Source organism: Schistocerca piceifrons, chromosome X (genome assembly GCF_021461385.2).
Source record: "Schistocerca piceifrons isolate TAMUIC-IGC-003096 chromosome X, iqSchPice1.1, whole genome shotgun sequence".
NCBI classification, from domain to species: domain Eukaryota; kingdom Metazoa; phylum Arthropoda; class Insecta; order Orthoptera; family Acrididae; genus Schistocerca; species Schistocerca piceifrons.
Window position 1 is genome coordinate 784,395,269 of NC_060149.1, and position 25,834 is coordinate 784,421,102.

At 44.0% G+C, this 25,834-nt stretch overlaps 1 protein-coding gene across 2 annotated transcripts in view; it reads left to right on the top strand.

Moving 5' to 3' along the window:
• The window catches only part of LOC124721887 (organic cation transporter protein-like), a 483,907-nt gene that overhangs the window by 256,127 nt on the left and 201,946 nt on the right, over positions 1-25,834 (top strand). Inside the window, exon 1 of one of the 2 annotated variants that reach the window (XM_047247040.1) lies at positions 6,450-6,493. The exons of the other annotated variant lie outside the window; for it this stretch is intronic. The gene's annotated coding sequence lies outside the window, so the exon portion shown is untranslated. Of the gene's footprint in view, positions 1-6,449; positions 6,494-25,834 lie in introns of those variants that run through there. 2 annotated transcript variants of the gene reach the window in all.

The window sequence follows — 25,834 nt, forward strand, 5'->3', positions numbered from 1 at the left end:
CTAGGTATTTCACCGTGTAGGCTCTCATAAGGCGCTTCAGTCTGGAAACGCGCCACCGCTACGGTCGCAGGTTCGAATCCTGCCTCGGGCATGGATGTGAGTGATGTCCTTAGGTTAGTTAGGTTTAAGTAGTTCTAAGTTCTAGGGGACTGATGATCTCAGATGTTAAGTCCCATAGTGCTCAGAGGATACTAAAAGTGACCGTGATAATCACACTCCTCCTGCATGTAGCTACTGTGGTGCTCATCACAAGCCTACAGAAAAAAATATGCCCAGAATTCACAAGACAATGGGAAATGAACAGAAAAGCTTCAGAGTTGGATGTCACCAAGAAATTGTGACGTTGGAGGGTAAGCGCAGCTATGCTATTGTAGCTACAGGGAAATATTCATCTTGTACGTGAGCTGCTCTCCCGCACAGTTCATAATGTGTTGGCAGCGCAAGCAACATTGCTGTGTGTGCTGAGTAGCCAGCAACCCTGCCGCCAGTGCGTGACGCGCAGGTTGTGCTGAGCAGGCGGTAAACCACGAGTGACAAGACTACATGGCAGAGTGCTTCCCGAAGACGACAGCAAATTCACCTGCAGTTCGCAATCCATACCCCCCTCAGTACCATCACACACCACGATCGATTAACACCAATGAGGATTTGGTGAATAGTAGCTGCACATTATCATGACTATTTTGTGGAGCATGTCAAACAGAGTACAAATCAACGATTCGATGCAGAGCACTAACTTGAAAGTTATTGTGTACAACACGTTCGCTGCAGTCTTAACGGTTACTGGCAAATAATTAGTAAATGGCTCTTTTACGTTACAGCGTAATTCCATGGAGTGGACGTTCTGTAAGGAGTAATAAAAATACACTCATTTATAAAGGAGCAGCGTATAGCAATTTGCGAGGCAAGGGAGACGTGGTGAGATTCACTGTCCGACATCTCCATATCCGGTTTTAACATTATGCGCGGTGGTATAGGTGATAGGTATGGCGTAACAGCGCTTTTAGTAAACCATGGGATCCCATACAAAAATTATAAATAGAGAGCTTACTCGCGCAGAATCTTGTCATAATATTCATAACTTTGTTTTCCATGTTTTGACGAAAAATACCATCCTGCAACTTGTAATGTCGAAAGCTACGATTAAATATACATCTTTCGAAAGCCGGTCAAAACTTGCAGGTAACAGTCAGTTTCGGGCTCCTTCCAGGTATAAGGGATTTCTCAAACCACGTACAGGCATACACTTTTAGTATCAATTTATGCGTTTGGTCGTTTACTAGTCGATAGTTATGAATATTATATTATTTGTGATAGTAAAAATTTGTAGACAGCCAAATAACATTGTAAATTTAATAAAAGTTCATCCGATTACACGTATTTTTCCCATTATATCAATTGTAATATAAATAGTAAAGAAAATGACTGTGTTGTAAATAAGAAAAGAAACTGACGAACTGGACTCCATCCATCGATGCAGCGATTACGAGGCCTTTTTTTTAAATCTCATTTTCTTCGTTCTTGTTCGTTGTATCTGCTCGGGGCGGACGTCGAAAGACACCCATTTCAGTTCTGTGTTGATCCATTAACTCAATTTTTTTTATTACAGAGGGCAGCTAGCCCTCTGACCAAACACGCTGAGTTACCGTGCCGGCGTGCTTGAACGCTAACCACTCGGCTGCCACCGCTTAGTGGTAAAAATGGCCACGCGCAGGTATATATTTGACGACCGAAATTATCTAGCGATTTTCTCAGTAACGCTTGAGAAGTACGTGCTACTGCTTACACACTTTGTTGTCCTCATAGAGTACTACGAGTGTACGAAGTCTGCAGTAAATCTACGTTCCAAACGTAGTGGCCTCCCCTTGTCCGTCTACGCTCAGACTCTTTAAACATTTTCATCGAGGGTGTACAACCCACCCGATAGCCTATGAGATAATACCATACGCAAATCAACTGAAAGGGAATGGTGGCAGGATCTCCGTGCATTAGATTTAAGTACACAACGACGTCCTGGGGAACGAGATCGCTGATACTCTAGGGAAGGGGTGACCTCAGGTTCAGAAGACCATATACTGCGGTGCTAAAAGTCATGGGATAGCGAGATGCACATATAACGATAGTGGCAGTAACGCGTACACGACGTATAAAAGGGCAGTGCATTAGTGGCGTTATCACTTCTACTCAGCTGATACATGTGAAAAGGTTTCCTACATCATTATGGCCGCACGACGGGAGTTAGTAGGCTATGAAGGCGGAGTTGCACACTACTGGCCATTAAAATTGCTATACCGAAAAGATATGCAGATGATAAACGGCTATTCATTCGACAAATATATTATACTAGAAATGATATGTGATTACATTTTCACGCAGTTTGCGTGCACAGATCCTGAGAAATCAGTACCTACAACAGCCACCTCTGGCCGTAATAACGGCCTTGATACGCCTGGCCATTGAGTCAAACAGAGCTTGGATGGCGTCTACAGGTACAGCCGCCCATGCAGCTTCAACATGATACCACAGCTCATCAAGAGTAGTGACTGGCGTATTGTGACGAGCCAGTTGCTCGGCCACCATTGACCAGACGTTTTCAATTGGTGAGAGATCTGGAGAATGTGCTGGCCAGGGCAGCAGTCGGACATTTTCCGTATCCAGAAAGGCCCGTACAGGACCTGCAACACGCGGTCGTGCATTATCCTACTGAAATGTACGGTTTCGCAGGGATCCAATGAAGGGTAGAGTCACGACTCGTAACACACCTGAAATGTAACGTCCACTGTTCTAAGTGCCGTCAATGCGAACAAGAGGTGACCGAGACGTGTAACCAATGGCACCCCATACCATCACGCCGGGTGATACGCCAGTATGGCGATGACGAATACACGCTTCCAATGTGCGTGACCACGATGTCGCCAAACACGGATGCGACCATCATGATGCTGTAAACAGAACCTGGATTCATCCGAAAAAATGACGTTTTGCCATTCGTGCACCCAGGTTCGTCGTCGAGTACACCATCGCAGGCTCTCCTGTCTGTGATGCAGCGTCAAGGGTAACCGCAGCCACGGTCTCCGAGCTGATAGTCCGTGCTGCTGCAAACGTCGTAAAACTGTTTGTGCAGATGGTTGTTGTCTTGCAAACGTCCCCATCTGTTGACTCAGGGATCGAGACGTGGCTGCACGATCCGTTACAGCCATGCGGATAAGATGCCTGTTATCTCGAATGCTAGTGATACGAGGCCATTGGGATCGAGCACGGCGTTCCGTATTACCCTCCTGAACCCACCCATTCCATATTCTGCCAACAGTCATTGGATCTCGACCAATGCGAGCAGCAATGTCGCGATACGATAAACTGCAATCGCGATCGGCTGCAATCCGACCTTTATCAAAGTCGGAAACGTGATGGTACCCATTTCTCCTCCTTACACGCGGCATCACAACAACGTTTCACCACGCAACGCCGGTCAACTGCTGTTTGTGTATGAGAAATCGGTTGGAAACTTTCCTCATGTCAGCTCGTTCTAGGAGTCGAAACCGCCTTGTGTGAATGCTCTGAAAAGCTAATCATTTGCGTATCCCAGCAATTTCTTCCTGTCAGTTAAATTTCGCGTCTGTAGCACGTCATCTTCGTGGTGTAGCAATTTTAATGGCCAGTAGTGTAGTTGGAGCTAGACGCATGGGACGTTCCATTTTGAAAATCGTTAGATGATTCAGTATTTCTAGATCCACAGTGTCGAGAGTGTGCCGAGAATATCAAGTTCCAGGTATTAACTCTCATCATGAACTGGGCAGTGGCTGACGGCCTGCACTTAACGAGCGAGAGTGGCGAAGTGTGCGTTGATTGGTTCAAATGGCTCTGAGCACTATGGGACTTAACATCTATGGTCATCAGTCCCCTAGAACTTAGAACTACTTAAACCTAACTAACCTAAGGACATCACACAACACCCAGTCATCACGAGGCAGAGAAAATCCCTGACCCCGCCGGGAATCGAACCCGGGAACCCGGAGTGTTCGTAGAGTTGTCATTTCTAACAGACAAGCAACCCTGCGTGAGGTAACCGTAGAAATCAATGATGGGACGTGCGACGAACGCAACCGTTAGGATGCTAAATTTGGCGTTAAGGAGCTATGGCAGCAGATGACCGACCCGAATGTGTCTATTAACCGTACGACGTCTCTTGCAACTTCTCTCCTGAGCCCGTGTCCCTTGGGCCCTAGACGACTGGAAAACCGTGCCCTGTTCTTAGAGTTCCAAATGTTCAAATGTGTGTGAAATCTTATGGGACTTAACTGCTAAGGTCATCAGTCCCTAAGCTTACACAGTACTTGACCTAAATTATCCTAAGGACAAACACACACACCCGTGCCCGAGGGATGACTCGAACCTCCGCCGGGACCAGCCGCACAGTCCATGACTGCAGCGCCCTAGACCGCTCGGCTAATTCCGCGCGGCTGAGAGCTCCTATTTCAGTTCGTCAGAGCTGATGGTAAGGCTCCTGTGTGGCGCAGACTCCACGAAGTCATCAACTCATGTTGTCAACAATGCACCGTGCTAGCTTGCGGTGGCTCCATAATGGTGTGGGCTTTGTTTACATGGAATGGACTGGGTCGTCTGGTGCAACGATTGTAAATTGTTATGTTTCGGTTACTTGGAGAACATTTTGAGCCACTTCACTTCACGGCTGCAAAATACTAACGCGAATTCTTTACATACGAATGGAAAAACTGGTAGAAGCCGACCTCGGGGAAGATCAGTGTGGATTCCGTAGAAATATTGGAACACGTGAGGCAATACTGATCCTACGACTTATCTTAGAAGATAGATTAAGAAAAGACAAAACTACGTTTCTAGCATTTGTAGACTTGGAGAAAGCTTTCGACAATGTTGCCTGGAGTACTCTCTTTCAAATTCTGAAGGTGGCAGGGGTAAAGCACAGGGAGCGAAAGGCTATTTACAATTTGTACAGAAACCAGATGGCAGTTATAAGAGTCGAGGGACATGAAAGGGAAGCAGTGGTTGGGAAGGGAGTAAGACAGGGTTGTAGCCTCTCCCCGATGTTGTTCAATCTGTATATTGAGCAAGCAGTAAAGGAAACAAAAGAAAAATTAGGAGTAGGTATTAAAATTCATGGAGAAGAAATAAATACTTTGAGGTTCGCCGATGACATTGTAATTCTGTCAGAGACAGCAAAGGACTTGGAAGAGCAGTTGAATGGAATGGACAGTGTCTTGAAAGGAGGATATAAGATGAACATCAACAAAAGCGAAACGAGGATAATGGAATGTAGTCGAATTACGTTGGGTGATGCTGAGGGAATTAGATAAAGACATGAGACACTTAAAGTAGTAAATGAGTTTTTCTATTTAGGGAGCAAAATAACTGATGATGGTCGAAGTAGATAGGATATAAAATGTAGACTAGCTATGGGAAGAAAAGCGTTTCTGACGAAGAGAAATTTGTTAACATCGAGTATAGATTTAAATGTCAGAAAGTCGGTTCTGAAAGTATTTGTATGGAGTGTAGCCATATATGGAAGTGAAACATGGACGATAAATAGTTTAGACAAGAAGAGAATAGACGCTTTCGAAATGTGGTGCTACAGAACAATGCTGAAGATTAAATGGGTAAATCAGATAACTAATGAGGAGGTATTGAATAGAATTGGAGACAAGAGAAATTTGTGGCACAACTTGACTAGAAGAAGGGATCAGTTGGTAGAGCATATTCTGAGGCATCAAGGGATCACCAATTTAGTACTGGAGGGCAGCGTAGACGGTAAAAATCGTAGAGGGAGACCAAGAGATGAATACACTAAACAGATTCAGAAGGATGTAGGTTGCAGTAGTTACTGGGAGATGAAGAAGCTTGCACATGATAGAGTAGAATGGAGAGCTGCATCAAACTAGTCTCTGGGCTGAGGACCATAACAACAACAACTTCCGTTAGGCTCGATTATAATGCATCTCCAAGGAAGAGATTTATTTCTGCTTCTTGTAAATGAGTAGGAACGTCAGGTATGTATGTGTAGTCAGTAATACGGTGCTTTATCACTAGTTGAGGAATCAAGAGCGTAAAATTAGTTGTAAAAGACCTTGCTCGCTGAGGTTCTGAATGGGATTCGAATTAAAGGCCCAAGTACCGGTGCAGTGTGCTGTCTGGTGCAATGCCGGTGTGGAGTTGCAGCATTCGATTCTAGCAGTCGTGCGCGGAGGACTGCGTCCGTGCATGCCGGAAAAACAATTTGTTTCCGATCGGAAACTAAGCGTCGCAGTAAAAAGGCACGATTTGCCACATGTACGGCTGTGAGGCGGGAGGCGGGAAGTAGGTCAGCGAGCGGCGATTTTTGCTGGTTATTGTTGCGGCCGCCGCGCTGGCCGTGGTCTATATATGCGCGATAAGGACGGGATGGGCCGCGACTCGCAACTGTCAGTAGTCGGCGCCCGAGCTCCGAGTCGTTCGCACGGATTCGCAGTAGACGCAGCAGGTACGCACGGTGAAACTCCCCGACTGTTACTTATTAGTCTGCCGTCTCTTGTGTACGCCTTCCGCTATATCTGTGCAGGAGTGTGCGCCGCCATTTGGTGTTTCATTGGCGATGCAAGCGCTTTGTCTGCAGGCTTCCATCTCAAGCCTCGGACTTGCGATTCCATTTAGGAGTGCTCCAGGAGAAAATCGTAGTGCCACTTAGCACGTGAGACTGTAGCATCTTCTCGCAAACCGTACAATGTAAAGCCGAGTTCATACAGGCCGTTGCTCGTGGACACTGCAATGACATCGCAGTTGCAAGTGTAAATACCTGTATTTTGTTTCTCATAAAGGCGCGTTTACATTGAGCTCAGAACATGTTTTTGTTCGGAACATTGTGTGCGACTTGTTCCCACAACATGTTCGCAGCATTGTTCGTTGTTCGCATTCCCGTTTACAGTAGCGACCAACATTTCTACGTATTCGCATAGTCTCCTGCTGCGAACTGATAGGTTACTTCGTGTATTCACATCAAGAGATACGCTATGTCAAGTGAAGAGAAAAAATTAATGTCATTTGGTGCTGCCGACCGGAGTGGCCGTGCGGTTCTAGGCGCTACAGTCTGTAACCGAGCGACCGCTACGGTAGCAGGTTCGAATCCTGCCTCGGGCATGGATGTGTGTGATGTCCTTAGGTTAGTTAGGTTTAATTAGTTCTAAGATCTAGGCGACTAATGACCTCAGAAGTTAAGTCACATAGTGCTCAGAGCCATTTGAACCATTTGAGCCATCATTTGGTGCTACATTAATAATACTCAACGAAATAAAGACAAAGAAAACGATGTAGTCGTCGTCGGTGGACCAAAACATACTATAGAAGACGTGGCGGGAATGACACGCTTTGTTAGCTGAATTTGGAAGACGGTTCTGGCTTTCCCAACTTCGGTAGGAATGTTCAAATGTTAGTGAAGTCTTATGGGACTTAACTGCTAAGGTCATCAGTCCCTAAGCTTACACACTACTTAACCTAAATTATCCTAAGGACAAACACACACACCCATGCCCGAAGGAGGAATAGAACCTCCGCCGGGACCAGCCGCACAGTCCATGACTGCAGCGCCTCAGACCGCTCTGCTAATCCCACGCGGCAACTTCGGTAGGATGTCGCGGTCAGATTTTGAAATGTTGTTTAATATTATAGGACCAGTTGTTCCAAAGAAAGTCACAAATTTCAGAAAAGCAATCCTTGTGAACCAAAGACTTGCTGTTACTCTTCGCTTTCTGGCATGAGAAGACTCCTATCAAAGCCACCCATATCTCAAATAGTTCCAAATCCAAATCACTTCGTTCCGTAAAGTGTGTCAGTACCACATCCAGATTTTTTACTTTCCTCAATTTTTATTTTCTCTCGTCGGTACAGAGACAAGAGAGATTTAATTATTTTGTCCACGTCACTGCTGCTGGTGCCAAGCGCCGCAGCAACTTTTTGTAATAAATCATGTTTGGCTGCCGGAGTGGCCGTGCTGTTCTAGGCGCTACAGTCTGGAACCGAGCGACCGCTACGGTCGCAGGTTCGAATCCTGCCTCGGGCATGGATGTGTGTGATGTCCTTAGGTTAGTTAGGTTTAAGTAGTTCTACGTTCTAGGGGACTGATGACCTCAGATGTTAAGTCCCATAGTGCTCAGAGCCATTTGAACCATTTTTTTAAATCATGTTTAATTTTAGTACTTTTGTAACCTGCGCAACGTACATTCCTCAGGCACTCCTCTGCCTCATAGAGCGACATCAGCTGGAAAACTTTGTCTCGTGACCACTCCGTTTCAAATAAAAATGAAGGGACATAAAATAAACGCACCACTACACTCCAGCAAAACGAACACCAGAACACTCACCCAGAGCAAACGAACACTTGCGCTGCGTAGCGGAATTTAGTGGTAGCAGGCCACGAACAATGTTTTATTGATCTCTACCGACACAGCTGTGGAACACTGATTTTGTGTTGCCAACATGTTACGAGCATTGGTAGTCCATTACTAGCCACGAACAATGTTGTGAATAATGTTGCGAACTCAGTGTAAACGGGCCTTAAGAATAAACCTGATGTAGACAAACACAAACGCTATGATTGGTCAGCAGCCGTACCAAACGTGCAGTGGCGTTTTTGCGCTCTTGGAAGTAGGTCCTATTTATGTACTAGATATCTTATTACTATGTTACTGTAAATAAAACTATGATATTCTAATGTATTAACAGCCATCGGCGTGTGCAATACGCTTGCGTCGCAAGTATCTCGCGCAAAGAAATTACCGTGTATTTAAGCTAAGAATTTTCGTCACTCTAGCTTTTAATTACAATACCACTTTAGCTAAAAACGAGAGCATGTTATGTTTTCCATGTGATCTAAGGAGCGTGCGGTATTGCTGTAGTTTTGCCGAATATTATTTCACTGCCTTTAAAAATTAAATGACATTCTAAGCTATATTGTTTCTCTGTTCGTCTCTTTTTACGTCTAACTGCAACTGCTCACATCAATGCATGTGAGTTGACCAGCTGGCTAGCGAGTGCAATCCAAGTTAAATGCGGCGGTAAAGCTGTTGTTCCGCGCTCAATCGACGTGCACTTTAACGCACAGCATAAAACGTATCTTTATTGTCGTACTTGACTGTACTCGAGATAGTTTGGTTACCGCTCCACGTGAAACGAAATCCAATGAGATTCCAGCAAAGACGGAAGAATACATGGTGTAATGTTTACATCAGGTTTATTCTTATGATGAACACAATACAGTCTTCTGTGACGTCAATGCAGTGTCACTATGCTACTAAAAGTTAAAATCGGTTGTACTTGGTAAAGGCACTAACCTTCCCCCACCATTCGAGTGCTCGCTGCTTGTTGTATTTCTGTCCCACCTTTGTGGAATAACTGCTGCTGTATTCGGTTCGATTTCAGTATTTCTTTCATTTTCTCACCGAATACAAAGGTCAAAAAACTGGTCATCAGGTACAATATAACAGTTTCTGCAACTACCCGAAGAGCGACCAGCTATTATGTTTTAACTTTCTGTAGGGGGTGCGTGAGTACAATATTTATAAATGAATGATACATTCCAAAATCTGGAAAAGTAAATACGAAAAATAAATGGAAAAAGCGTGTAGTATAAAGATTGTGATATGAGAGACCAAGTACTGCGGAAATTGCGGTTCGTATGTCGCCCACGTGTGTGATGTGACAGTTGTGATAGTATAAATTGAGTGGGTGAGAGTACAAGTGGTACAAGTGCTTGCTGAACCAGACTGAGTAAATGACTGCCGAAGTTAAATGATTATAAATTATGCGAGATATATTTTCTAATGTTCAGTTACTCCACGTATAGCTGTAGGTATGGTCTGAAATTATAATGTTTCTACATTTCTTTATAATATATTAAAAGTACGTACACACCTTGCATCTTAAAATTTTTTAGAGAGAAACAGATACAAGCGCAAAAACATTTTCGTTATTATGCTTTATTCTGAAGATTTTTTGGCACAACATGCATGGTACTCATTGTGCAATACATGTTCTTTATAAAACAGGAATATGTGCACAGTTAATGCAAAATTAATGTAATAAGCTGCAAAAAAATAGGTAAATAGCAAAGCAAACAAAAATACCGAAGCGAAAATGCAGGGTGTAAGTTTTAAGTTGACAAACCAGAATAACTCGAAGAATAAGCTTCACACCAAAAAGGTGTAGAATCCAAAATTGATTATTTTGGAGGCGGACATCTGCTGGTGCTAAAATTAGCCCGCCACCCCAACCCCCTGGGGGTGGGGCGGGAGTCAACTTTAAAATTTCAAATGGGAACCCCCTTTGCTTTGCAGAATCAGATTCTACATAAAAAAATTACGTACATTTTGTCGTAAACATTTGTTTTGATTCTTGGTAGTTGGCGCTGTAATTCAAGAAAATCCATGTTCTCATTTTTGCGTGGAAAATGGTTACGGATAAATAAAAAATAGTTATTTACTTCGTAAATTTTGATTCGCTAAAACAAGGTGATGTTCTTTTGTTCGTCCGTAGAATAACCGACTTGCATTGGAGCTCTCACGTTACTTGATGTGATATTATTTCTTGATCAAAGAGGCATGGCGTCAAGAGATTCGGCTCAGAAAATTGCAGATCCAAATAATGGAAATGCCCTTTGAATATTAGAACTCTTGAGTCTTATATGATCCAACACATTAGCAAGGTCAGAGACCAACAAGAATCTGGAAAGCGTTTACATGTGCATTATGTCACGTGATACTCATAATGAATTTATCTCTTGTTGTGCCCTTCATTTCAGTGGTGCCATCTTTGAAGAGAGAGAAAATGTGAAGTATTATTCAAGTATTGTTGCTGCAACTCCCGATTCAAATCATGTTGAACAAACAACATTCATCCTGCGTTATATTTACTTCAGTAAGGAAACTGATAAATGTGAAGTAAATGAACGGTTTTTGGAGTTAGATTGTAATCAGAAGACGAGAATTGATATTGTACATTTACTTTTATCAACACTTGTGAAATACTCAGCTCCTATTATTGAATGCCGGGGACAGGGTAATGATAGCGGAAGTAATATTATAGTTTCATATAAAGGAGCTCGGATGCACTTTCTTCAGAGAAATCCTCTAGTAAAATGTGTTCCATGTGCTCGTCATAGCCTTACGTGGAGTACAAGCAGCTGAGTGTTGCCATGATGCACATGCTTTATTCGGAGAGATTCGACTTTTTACAGCTTGTTTAGTAACAGTCCACAAAGCTAGAAAATTCTGAAACAGTGTGTTGGAAGATCTTTATAATCGATGTCTGAGACATTTGGAATGTTCGGATTGACGCTGCAATACCAAATGTAGATCACTTGGAAAGCTTGTCATGGCTCTTGAAGCTCTTAGTAAGTTAAATTGATCAGCTTATACACGTTCTGTTGTACGAGGTGTCGCCACCCAGTGTGTCCGAGCGGTTCTAGGCGCATCAGTCTGGAACCGCGCGACCGCTACGGTCGCAGGTTCGAATCCTGCCTCGGGCATGGATGTGTGTGATGTCCTTAGGTTAGTTAGGTTTAAGTAGTTCTAAGTTCTAGGGGACTGATGACCTTAGATGTTAAGTCCCCTAGTGCTCAGAGCCATTTGAACCATTTATTTTGTACGAGGTGTTTTCGATTACTTGAGATCATTAAGGTTTTTAATCTTGGCATCTGGTTAGCTATAGTTCTTGGTACCAGTTGATTATAGAAACAAATTACTACAAGGTCGAAATACTATCATTGATACTGAGGTAAGACACTGAGAGCTTATTAAGTGACTTAAAATACCTTCGCAAAGATTGTGGCACCATTCCACCGATCTAAAGTTGTTGCCAGTGCAAGTAATATCGATCCTGAATTTAGGGAGGTGCGTACTAAGAGGAGGAAATTATTTCATGATGAAAATAAGAACAGATTTATTCGGGATAAATATAGTTTATGTGAATATTTTTCAATCTAGTGCCTAGCTTGTAAAAGTGATATAAAACAGTGAATATTTTAGATGAAACATTTCCTGACGTTGTTATAGGCAAGTACATTATAATATGCTACCCGTTGTACGATTGGCGGTTTACATGAGACTGCACTGATGTCTGTTTACTGAAATGTGTGGGCGCGCCAGGGAACGAATGGTGACAGGACACTCCATATCGGAGCATTACTGGCACCGCGCATGTCGTCATTTTACAAATCGGTGTAATATTTAGTCCTTTGTTTTGAAGTGGAATGAAAGTAAATTAAACTAATTTAAAAATAAAATTGAACTGAGTATACATGCATTTCACAGTAATTCATTATTGAGTAGCATCTGAAGCTGAGGTTCTGTGTCAGTTGTATCTGCTTCCTCCCTTGCCATGTAGGTCATGGTTAAGCTGTCATCCAGTTCCCTATCTGTTGTGGTCCTACGGTTTTAATAACTGCCTTCGTCACTAACTTTCAGATCAATTCATTACTGTTCTTTCAGTCTCTTGTTCCATAAAAACATCATGGCGCTAGTATTCTTTCTCGATATCTTTAACTTTTGCTCCCTCCATCACGCTTTATCCGGTGTGTTTGTTCTTTCAAAGCCGCAGTGGGAAACAGAAGATACCGTTTGTGAAATTTTTTATTTTATTACATTTCAAATAATTTTGATTATAACATTATACAAGATGTATCATAATAGCTGTTACTGGTTTTCTGAACTAATAGAGGGCATGAAATTAAACATTTTTCTTTATAAAGCAGTGTCCAGTAATGCGTCGTTTTGATCTTGCACGAGGACAGAATAAAGGTTCTGGAACTACTTCACAGAAAAACGAGTGTGAAGTATAGAGCATGGTCTTACCAAGGTATCATGCAGATATGTTACGGTTTTCTTTCTATGAAATTGATAAATTAAATATAATGAAAATTGTAAATACATTTATAAATAGTATTTAAAGATATAGACAACGCAGTTTCCTCTAATTCTAACTGAAAATGTATCAGGAACCCAGAAATGTGAACGCAGAAAATGTGCTTGGAAATAAATTACGTACTGGAGGTAGCAAATTTAACTTTCAGTGTCAGTTCTGTAATTGGGAAACCTGTCGTTCCCCACTTGCATAGAAAAATGATGTCAAGTCTTTTAATGTCCTCAACTAAGTAAAATTTCACAGAAGATGTTCTGTGACCAATAGTAACAAATGAAATTAACTTCGCCGGCCGCGGTGGTCTAGCGGTTCTGGCGCTGCAGTCCGGAGCCGCGGGACTGCTAAGGTCGCAGGTTCGAATCCTGCCTCGGGCATGGGTGTGTGTGATGCCCTTAGGTTAGTTAGGTTTAAGTAGTTCTAAGTTCTAGGGGACTTATAACCTAAGATGTTGAGTCCCATAGTGCTCAGAGCCATTTGAACCATTTTTTGAAATTAACTTCAGTAGTTCCTCGTTTGGGTGGCAAGAGAAACAGCTGAAACAAAAACTTCTAAAATCGGAGTGATGAGCACTAGCTTTTGGACAGGAAAACGAATTATTAGCAGACACTGTATTACTGACAGGTAATGTTAAGATTCTTGTCCTCAACCAAAACAGAAAATTAGGAACTCGAATTTTCTCATGTACTGCAATACAGGATAATATTGCATCCAACATGCAACTGAAGTTAGCACTGTTAATAGTGGCTCGATGATACACATCTACATCTATACTCCGCAAGCCACTTGACAGTGTGTGGCGGAGGGTACCTTGAGTACCTCTATCGGTTCTCCCTTCTATTCCAGTCTCGTATTGTTCGTGGAAAGAAAGATTGTCGGTATGCCTCTGTGTGGGTTCTAATCTGTCTGATTTTACCCTCATGGTCTCTTCGCGAGATATACGTAGGAAGGAGCAATATGCTGCTTGACTCCTCAGTGAAGCTATGTTCTCGAAACTTCAACAAAAGGCCATACCGAGCTACTGAGAGTCTCTCTTGCAGAGTCTTCCACTGCAGTTTGTCTATTATGAACGTAACGTTTTCGCGATTACCAAATGATACTGTAACGAAGCGGGCTGCTCTCCGTTGGATCTTTTCTATCTCTTCTATCAACCCTAACTGGTACGGATCCCACACCGGTGAGCAGTATTCAAGCAGTGGGCGAACAAGTGTACTGTACCCTACTTTCTTTGTTTTCGGACTGCATTTCCTTAGGATTCTTCCAATGAATCTGTTTGGCATCTGCTTTACCGACGATTAATTTTATATGGTCATTCCATTTCAGATCACTCCTAATGCCTACTCTCAGACAATTGATGGAATTAACTGCTTCCAGTTGCTGACCTACTATATTGTAGTAAATGATAAAGGATCTTTCTTTCTATGTATTCGCAGCACATTACACTTGTCTACATTGAGATTCAATTGCCATTCCCTGCAGCATGCGTCAATTCGTTGCAGATCCTCCTGCATTTCAGCACAATTTTGCATTGTTACAACCTCTCGATATACTACAGCATCATCCGCAAAAAGCCTCAGTGAACTTCCGATGTTATCCACAAGTTCATTTATATATATTGTGAATAGGAACGGTCCTACGACACCCCCTTGCGGCACACCTGAAATCATTCTTACTTCGGAAGACTTGTCTCCATTGAGAATAACATGTGTTCTGTTATCTAGGAACTCTTCAATCCAATCACACAATTGGTCTGATAGTCCATATGCACTTACTTTGTTCATTAAACGATTGTGGGGAACTGTATCGAACGCCTTGCGGAAGTCAAGAAACACGGCATCTACCTGGGAACCCGTGTCTGCGGCCCTCTGAGTCTCGTGGACGAACAGCGCGAGCTGGGTTTCACACGATCATCTTTTTCGAAACCCATGCTGATTCCTACAGAGTAGATTTCTAGTCTCCAGAAAAGTCATTATATTCGAACATAATACGTGTTCCAAAATTCTACAACTGATAGACGTCGGAGATATAGGTCTATAGTTCTGCACATCTGTTCGACGTCCATTCTTGAAAACGGGGATGATCTGTGCCCGTTTCCAATCTTTTGGAACGCTACGCTCTTCTAGGGACCTATGGCACACCGCTGCAATACATGCGTATACTACCGCGCTCTCTGATTCAACATGTTCCACCACGAACAACTTTTATTTCGCTCGCATTTCCCCAGCAATATTTCGTGCAATTCATCCAAAATGCGCCCTCTCCCATACCTACGTGTTAAAAGTTCGCCATTCTGGGAGGGTCTCTCGTTTTCGTCTGCACTGTCTCCTCTCTCTTTTCCTCCCACTGTTTCTATCTGCATGCATCTCTCTTTGTCTTTTGCTGCCACTGGCTCTCACTGACCATCAGTATCGCCTCTTTCTTAGAAAGAAAGTTCTGCCATTTGACTGTTAATTGTTCATTTGTTTTATACACTCATGATTTCGGTTTTGTAGCCATTCTCAAGCTCATGTTCAAATATTAAAATATAACTGATCTTTCTGTGACTTGCCGTCGTCGCAAAACCATATTTCTGCTCTTATAAGACGAGTTGTCGTGTTGCAGTACATAAGTACATATCGATGGATGACGTGTCACATGCAGATCTGACGTATTATAACACTTCAGCATGCACTCGAGAATGGCTATAAAGCCGAAGTCATTACTATGTAAACTAAATTAAAAATTAACAGTCCTGTGACGGGAATGTGTTTCAAAAAATGCTACATGACTGCGGTCTCCCGTAAAGGAAAGGCAATATCTCCTCTCTCTTTGGCGCCCACAGCTAGTGTTTTCATCTATCTCTCTTTCTCTTTCAATGATACTTTCTCTCTCCTACCATCACTTTTCCTCTCTCTTTCTCAGATATATTTCACACGCGTTTAACGTATTTCACGCGTGTATGTACATATACACTGAAGAATCAAAGAAACTGGAAGACCTACCTAATATTGTGCACCTGAGCACGCAGAAGTGCCGGAGCACGACGTAGCATGTACTCTACTAATGTCTGAGGTAGTTCTGGAGGGAACTGACACCATGAATCCTGCGGGGCTCTCCATAAATCCGTAAGAGTACAACGGGGTGGATATCTCTTCTGAAAAGCATGTTGCAGGGCATCCCAGATACGCTCAATGATGTTCATATCGGGGACGTTTGGTGGACAACGGAAGTGTTTAAACTCAGAAGAGTGTTCCTGGAACCATTCTGTAGTAATTCTGGACGTGTTGGGTGTCGCATTGTCCTGCTGGAATTTCCCAAGTCCGTCGGAGTGCGCAATGGACGTGAATGGATGCAGGTGATAAGACAGGATGCTTACGTACGTTTCACCTGTCAGAATCGTATCTAGACGTATCAGAGGATCCATATCACACCAGCTTCACACCAGCTGCACACCCCTCACACCATTAAACAGTCTCCACCAGCTTGAACAGTCCCCCGCTAACATGCAGGGTCCATGGATTCATGAGGTTGTCTCCATCCGTTCGACACTATTTGAAAGGAGTCTCATCCGACCAGGCAACATGTTTCCAGACATCAACAGTCCAATGTCGGTGATCACGGGCCCAGACGGGGCATAAAGCTTTGTGTCGTGCAGTCATCAAGGGTACACGAGTGGGCCTTCGGCTCCGAAAGCCCATATCGATGATGTTTTGTTGAATGGTTCTCACGTTGACACGTGTGGATGGCCCAGCATTGAAATCTGCAGCAATTGGCGGAAGGGTACACTTCTGCCACGTTGAACGATTCTCTACAGCCGTCGTTGGTCCCGTTCTTGCAGGATTTTTTTTTCGGCCGCAGCGATGTCGGTGACTTGATACTTTACCGGATTCGTGATATTCACGGTACACTCGTGAAATGGTCGAACGGAAAACCCTCACTTCATCGTTGCCTCAAAGATATCGTGTCCCATCGTTCGTGCGCCAACTGCCACACAACGTTCACACTCTCCTAAATATTGACAACCTGCCAATGTAGCAGCAGTAACCGATGGAACAACTGCGCCAGACAGTTATCTTAAATAGGCGTTGCCGACCGCAGCGCCGTATTCTGCCTGTTTACATGTGTGTATTTGAATACGCATGCCTATACCAGGTTCTTTGGCGCTTCAGTGTATTTCACCTGTATTTCTAGCGAATTTCGCCCTGCAGTTTCATTTTCTCACAGCCTAATGTTTATGACGTCGTATTTCCTGATCTATATCCTGTACAGTGATATAATTTTTCAGGTACACCAAGTGGTATATGTGCCAACGGTCTGCGAAATGTGGCAGTTTTCACGCATCTCAGTATTTGGCGTCATATCTCCTGAACTATGTGCCGTACATATTTTTGTAGATACATTCAGTGGCATATCTGGATACGGTCTGTGAAAGGTGTTGCGAATGGAGTTAGTTAGCAAAGAAGTAATAAATTAAAACGTCATGCATGATTCGTCAGTTTTTTCTCGCCTCTCGGAATTTGATGTCATAACTCCTGTAACTATTTGTCGTAAAATGATAAATTTTTGTAGGTACGTTCATGGCCAAATGTGGATATGGTCTGCGAAAAGTGCGCGAATAAAGTTTGTTGCAACAAAGCAATAAATTTAAAAGTTTTGCCTGTTGCAGTACTTTTTGACGCATCCAGTGTTCGTTGTTGTTGTGGTCTTCAGTCCAGAGACTGGTTTGATGTAGCTCTCCATGCTACTCTATCCTGAGCAAGCTTCTTCATCTCCCAGTACCCATTGCAACCTAGATCCTTCTGAAACTGCTTAGTGTATTCATCTCTTGGTCTCCCTTTACGATTTTTACCCTCCACTCTGCCCTCCAGTACTAAACTGGTAATCCCTTGATGCCTCAGAATATGCCCTACCAACCCATCCCTTCATCTAGTCAAGTTGTGCCACAAATTTCTCTTCTCCCCAATTTTATTCAGTACCTCATTAGTTATGTGGTCTACTCATCTAATCTTCAGCATTATTCTGTAGCACCACATTTCGAAAGCTTCTCTTCTCTTCTTGTCCAAACTATTTATCGTCTGTCTTTCACTTCCATACATGGCTATACTCCACACAAATACTTTCAGAAACGACTTCATGACATTTAAATCTATACTCGATGTTAACTAATTTCTCTTCTTCAGAACGCTTTTTTTGCCATTGCCACTCTACATTTTATATCCTCTCTACTTCAACCATCATCAGTTATTTTGTCCCCAAATAGAAATACTTAGCCGACCGGTGTGACCGAGCGGTTGTAGGCGGTTCAGTCTGGAACCGCGCGACCGCTACGGTCGCAGGTTCGAATCCTGCCTCGGGCATGGATGTGTGTGATGTCCTTAGGTTGGTTATGTTTAAGTAGTTCTAAGTTCTAGGGGACTGATGACCTCAGATGGTAAGTCCCATAGTGCTCAGAGTCATTTGAACCATAGAAAAACTCATTTACTATTTTAAGTGTCATTTCCTAATCTAATTCCCTCAGCATCACCCGATTTAATTCGACTACATCCCATTATCCTCGTTTTACTTTTTATGATGTTTATCTTTCAAGATACTGTCCATTCCGTTCAACTGATCTTCCAGGTCCTTTGCTGTCTCTGACAGAATTACAATGTCATCGGCGAACCTCAAAGTTTTCACTTCTTCTCCATGGATTTTAATTCCTACTTCGAATTTTTCTTTTGTTTCCTTTACTGCTTGCTCAATGTACAGATTGAGTAGCCGGCCGAAGTGGCCGTGCGGTTAAAGGAGCTGCAGTCTGGAACCGCAAGACCACTACGGTCGCAGGTTCGAATCCTGCCTCGGGCATGGATGTTTATGATGTCCTTAGGTTAGTTAGGTTTAACTAGTTCTAAGTTCTAGGGGACTAATGACCTCAGCAGTTGAGTCCCATAGTGCTCAGAGCCATTTGAACCATTTTGAACAGATTGAGTAACATCGAGGATAGGCGACAACCCTGTCTCACTCCCTTCCCAACCACTGCTTCCCTTTCATGACCCTCAACTCTAATGACTGCCATCTGGTTTTTATACAAATTGTAAACAGCCTTTCGCTCCCTGTAGTTTACCCCTGCCACCTTCAGAATTTGAAAGAGAGTATTCTAGTCAACATTGTCAAAAGCTTTCTCTAAGTGTACAAATGCTAGAAATTTAGATTTGCCTTTCCTTAATCTAGCTTCTAAGATAAGTCGTAGGGTCAGTATCCAGTGTTTATGACGTAGTATTTCCTGAAATAAGTGTCGTACAATGCTTTAATTTTTCTGGTACGTTCAGTGATATGTATGAATACTGTCTAAAAACTGTGTCACGAATACATTTGGTAGTAAAGAAGTAATCAAATAAAACGGCATGCTTCTTGTGGGAGTTATTGTGTGTGAACAGCGAAAATGAAGTAAGCGTCAAACTTCGTTCGTCAGCAAGAAAATGTTTGTAAGGTTTTGAAATGATGTGTACAGTTTGTTGCAACTCTCTAAGTGCTCTCATTCTCAAACACGAGACGACTAAAGTACTGGTATTCTCGAGTCGTGGGTTACACGCACAGTGATTCTTTCGGTCAGTAGATGACACGTGAAACAAGTTTTATAGAAATCGGTCCAATGGTTCAGGAAGAGATGTCGAACATGCATACATGCTTACCACGAGGTGACAATAGTCATGGTATACTTTCTAATATCGTGTAGGACCTCCATTTGCCCGGTGTAGTGCAGCAGCTCGACGTGGCATGGACTCAAGAAGTTGTTGGAAATCCCTTGCAGAAATACTGAGCCACGTTGCTGTCCATAATTGCGAAGGTGTTGCCGGTGCAGGATGTTGTGCGCGAAATGACCTCTCGATTATGTTCCATAAATGTTCAATGGGGTTCAGGTCGGACGACCTGGGTGGCCAAATCATTTGCTTGAACTCTCCAGAGCGTTCTTCAAACCAATCGCAAACAACTGTGGCCCGTTGAAATGGCGCATTGACATCCATGAAAATTCCATCGTTGTTTGGCAACATGAAGTCTCCATGTAACCGAACATAACCATTTACATTCAATGATCTGATCAGTTGGTCCAGAGGACCCAGTCCATTCCATGTAAACACAGTCCACCCCATTATGGAGCCACCATCACCTTGCACAGTGCCTTCTTGACAACTTGAGTCGATGAGTATGCGGGATATGCAACACGCTCGAACCCTACCATCAGCTCTTACCAGCTGATATGGGGGCTCATGTGAACAGGCCACCGTTTTCCAGTCGTGTAGGGTCCAACCGATGTGGTCATGAGCCCAGGAGAGACCGTTAACAAAGGCACTCGCATCGGTCATCTGCTGCCATAGCGCGTAACACCAAATTTCGTCGTATTATCCTAACGGATAGGTTCGTCGTTCCTCCCACATTGATTTCTGCGGTTATTTTACTCAGTGCTCCTTGTCTGTTAGCACTGACAAGAGTACGCAAATTCCACTACTCTCGGTCGTTAAGTGTAGGACAACGGCCCCTGCGTTGTCCGTGGTGAGAGGTAATGCCAGAAACTTAGCACTCTCAGCACGCTCTTCACAATGTGGATCTCGGAACATTGAATTCCCTAACGATTTCCGAAATGGAATGTCCTATGCGTCTAGGCCCAAGTACCGTTTCGCGTTCAAAATCTGTAAATTCCCGTCGTGCTGCCATAATCACGTCCGGAACCATCTCACGTGAATCACGTAACTACAAATGACATCTGCGCCAATGCATTATCTTTTTGTACCTTGTGTACGCGATACTACCGCCATCTGTGTATGTGCATATCACTATCGCTTAACTTCTGTCACCCCGTTGCATGTACATATCTATGTACATACATAATACATACACTACTGGACATCAAAATTGCTACACCACGAAGATGACGTGCTACAGACGCAAAATTTAACCGACAGGTAGAAGATGCTGTGATGTGCAAATGATTAGCTTCTCAGAGCATTCACACAAGGTTCGCTCGGTGGCGACACCTACAACGTGCTGACATGAGGAAAGTTTCCAACCGATTTCTCATACACAAACAGCAGTTGACCGGCGTTGCCTGGTGAAACGTTGCTGTGATGCCTCGTGTAAGGAGGAGATATGCGTACCATCACGCTTCCGACTTTGATAAAGGTCGGATTGTAACCTATCGCGATTGCGGTTTATCGTATCGCGACATTGCTGCTCGCGTTGGTCGAGATCCAATGACTGTTAGCAGAATATCGAATCGGTGGGTTCAGGAGGGTAATACGGAACGCCGTGCTGGATCCCAACGGCCTCGTATCACTAGCAGTCGATATGACAGGCATCTTATCCGCGTGGCTGTAACGGATCGTGCAGCCACATCTCGATCCCTGAGTCAACAGATGGGGACGTTTGCAAGACAACAACCATCTGCACGAACAGTTCGACGACGATTGCAGCAGCATGGACTATCAGCTCGGAGACCATGGCTGCGGTTACCCTTGACGCTGCATCACAGACAGGAGTGCCTGCGATGGTGTACTCAACGACGAACCTGGGTGCACGAATAGCAAAACGTCATTTTTTCGGATGAAGCCAGGTTCTGTTTACAACATCATGATAGACGCATCGGTGTTTGGCGACATCGCGGTGAACGCACATTGGAAGCGTGTATTCGTCATCGCCATACTGGCGTATCACCGACGTGATGGTATGGGGTGCCATTGGTTACACGTCTCGGTCACCTCTTGTTCGCATTGACGGCACTTTGAACAGTGGACGTTACATTTCAGATGTGTTACGACCCGTGGCTCTACCCTTCATTCGATCCCTGCGAAACCGTACATTTCAGTAGGATAATGCACGACCGCATGTTGCAAGTCCTGTACAGGTCTTTCTGGATACAGAAAATGTTCGACTGCTGCCCTGGCCAGCACGTTTTTCAGATCTCTCATCCTCTTGATGAACTGTGGTATCGTGTTGAAGCTGCATGGGCAGCTGTACCTGTACACCCCATCCAAGCTCTGTTTGACTCGATTCCCAGGCGTATCAAGACCGTTATTACGGCCAGAGATGGTTGTTCTGGGTATTGATTTCTCAGGATCTATGCATCCAAATTGCGTGAAAATGTAATCACAGGTCAGCTCTAGTATAATATATTTGTCCACTGAATACCCGTTTATCATCTGCATTTTTTCTTGGTGTAGCAATTTTAATGGCCAGTAGTGTAGATGCATACATATTTTTTTATAATTTGTGTGAATCCATACAGGATGACCAGAAGGTTTGCCAAACCATTTGTCATTATCACATATAGTCACGAAGTTATACTTAAGCAGCAAATGTTTTAAAGCGAAATACTCCGTGTTCAAAAATATAAAAAATGTATTGTTTTTAGACTCCAATGATTTCACTATGTAAACTTTGTTGCTGAAGTAAACCTTGGTAAATCCGTCTGGTTATGCTGACTCATAAGTATCATGTATATATTCAGTGCATGTATTCGTCGACCGAATATTGTCATGTGATTCAAACCAGTTTCGACAAATAAAGTAGGCAACCCAACAGCTGGAAGAAGACAATATTTTTATAAATGTAGGGCGTTCAATAAGTATTGCAACAAAATTTTTCCTCCGCCAATTTCGGCTGAAAAAATTGGAAAAAATGCGGAATTTGTTGTGGTACATCGTGGAATATTACGACTTCAGACCCTATAGTTTCCCAAGTCACGATAGTTAGCGCATCTACACGTAGCCTTCAAAATGGCGTCTACAACGTAGATGAGTTTAAAGCAGAGAACTGTCATTGAGTTTCCTTTGGCGGGAATCCAGAGCATTGCAGATATTCATATGCGCTTGCAGCATGAGCTCGGAGATGCGACAGTGAACAAAAGCACAGTGCGTCGTTGGGTGAGGCGTCTGTTATCATCGGTACAAGATCGCGCAAACCTGTCCGATCTCCAACGTGCCGGCCAGCTAGCCGCGCATAGTTGTGACTCCTTGAATGCTGGAACGTGCGTACACACTCATTTGCGGTCGCCACAGAAATGCAGACGAACTTTTCCTTCTCCATGACTGTGCCATCCCTCACACAAAAAAATGGTTCAAATGGCTCTGAGCACTATGGGACTCAACTGCTGTGGTCATCAGTCCCCTAGAACTTAGAACTACTTAAACCTAACTAACCTAAGGACATCACACACACCCATGCCCGAGGCAGGATTCGAACCTGCGACCGTAGCAGCAGCGCGGCCCCTCACCCAAGTCTGTGCACCCGAGAGGAGCTCACAAACTTTCATAGGACTGTTCTTCATAATCCACCCTACAGCCTAGATTTCGCATCTTCCGACCTACATCTGTTTGGCTCAATGAAGGATGCATTCTGTGCGAAGCAGTACATGGACGACGGACAGGTTGCTGATGCACCAAGATGTTGGCTCCAACGTCGACCAGCAGATTGCTATTATGCTGTCTCATTGGCTCTCCCAGTAAGGTGGCGTCTGGGAAGGAGCGCCTGGTCCCCGGCACGAATCCGTCCGGCGGATCTGTGTCGAGGTCCCGTGAACTGGCCAGTCTGTGGATGGTTTTTAGGCGGTTTTCCATCTGCCTCGGAGAATGCAGGCTGGTTCCCCTAATTCCGCCTCAGTTACACTATGTCGGCGATTGCTGCGCAAACAAGTTCTCCACGTACGCGTACACCACCATTACTCTACCACGCAAACAGCGGCTACACTATTCTGGTGTGAGACGTACCCTGGGGGGCCCACCGGGGGCCGAACCGCACAGTAACCCTGGGTTCGGTGCGGGGCGGCGGAGGGGTAAAGTGGACTGCGGTAGTCGACGTGGGGTTGTGGACCACTGTGTTGACAGTTGGAAAAATGCTCTAAATGAAATACAACTGTATATTGGTAATTTTCACTTATGGACCGTCTGACAGCAACTGAATAAATCACAATTTTAGTGCCATACGCGTTTCGCCTTTATTTTCTGCAAGGCATCATCAGTGGCAGGTTGCGTAGACAGTTTCTTACATATTACGCTCCTGTTGCATTTTTGGTGTTGTTCTTCTTCCTATGAGCGCCAATTTGCTGTTTTTTCCGCATTCCACAGCACTATGTACTGAATGCTTGTTTTAATGCAATGTTTTGGTTTCTGTTGCAACACTCTCCCCTCCATTCCTTGTGGTCAGAGCTATTGGAGATGGTACATATTTGTTACTGAGTAACGAATACGCTACGAGGCTCCACGCACCGTTTCTGGCGTGTTTCCTTCCTCACACCCATTTCGAGTCCGCCTCGGTCCGAGTCGGAGGTTTCTACATTCCTCCAATTCGTTTCCTACCCGGACTAGAACGTTTATTTACTCGCACGTCGTCTTTGCCGCTCGCTTGGTGCTGGCTCGCTGGTTTTCATATGTCTCCAGTCTTTTGTTCTCAGCTAACCAAGTCAGCAGTGACAGGAGTACCGAATACATTTTGTCAGTCTCCACGTTTTCTCTCCCCGCATGCCGTTCGTGTCAGACTCGAGTTGAGTCGGCGGTATTCGTATTGATCGTCGATTATGTGTAGGACTTCATCCATTTCCGTAAAGTTTTCTGGCTTTGCAGCCTTCGTACAGACAACCGCATCGTCCAAAAATATCCTCACGGAGCCTCCATCTTTATCCATTACATTAATATAAACTGCAAACAGTAACTGCGCTGCAACGCTGTCTTGGGGACCTTACGAAATTACATCTGTCGATTTTGCTCAGTTAAAACCGACAATATTGTTTTCTACCAGCAAGGAAGTGATGAATCCAAACACAAAGATTGTCCGATACTTCGTAAGCTCGTATTTTGTTTACTAAACGATAGTGCGAAACTGCAGCGTATGCCTTCCAGATGTCAAGGAACACGACAGCCTTTGTTTCCGGCGCTGTCGATTTCGTGGACGAACTGAGCCAGCTAGGTTTCGCAGGGTGCAGATTTTTCCTTCTCCAGTACATCATAATGCCTGAGCATGAAATATATACTTCATTTCTGCACCGTATTAACCTCAGCGGCGAAGTTGCCTTTCCCAAGTTGAGCAGCTGTCGTTGACTAGTGCACGCTATAATTTAGTAGCAATATTATTTGATTTCGCCAGTAATCATTGGAAATTTCAGTGTGTATTCGCCAGGTTAGCCTAGGGCGCTAACGCGCTGCTTACTGGACTCGGATAGGCGCGCCGGCCCCGGATCGAATCCGCCCGGCGGATTAACGAGGAGGGCCGGTGTGTCGGCCAGCCTGGATGTGGTTTTCAGGCGGTTTCCCACATCCCACTAGGTGAATACCGGGCTGGTCCCCACGTTCCCCACGTAATTTAATAGGCGTGACCTAGTATGTCACTTGTTTTACAGTTCTGCTCATTAATAACCAAAGAAGCGAAAAGAAAACTCAATCAGTCATCACAAACACTCTTACAATTATGGTGTGCGGCGTCTCCATGGAGCACCACAGCCACGCCCGCTAACGGTGAAGGTACCCTTTCTCGAAGCCGTTGCGTACTTGTGGCGAAAAAGTTATGCGATGAAGTCGGACCTTGTGGATAATGATCTTCGTAAAGGCGACAATCAGTTCTTCTATTACCGTGTGCTTCGTCATGCAGAATAATCATGCTGGTGTATTCTGCAAACATGTAGTCAGTCACGTTGCTGTAACACTCACAGACATGTGAATCAGTTTCGAACCATGTCAGAAAGGTAAGACAGACGCCAAATGACGTTAGCCGATGCGACGTAAGCAACCCCCACTATGACTACCCTGTTGCATACCTACCTAGCAAACATGTTTTCAAACGGCTGTCGGACGGAAACTGCACGTTTCTGGACACAGGTTCCAATTCAAAATATTGTCTACTCACTCCCTTTTACAAGTCCTAGAAGCTTGTAACGGAACTTTCCTAACACTCTGTATACAAATAGAGATTCATTAGA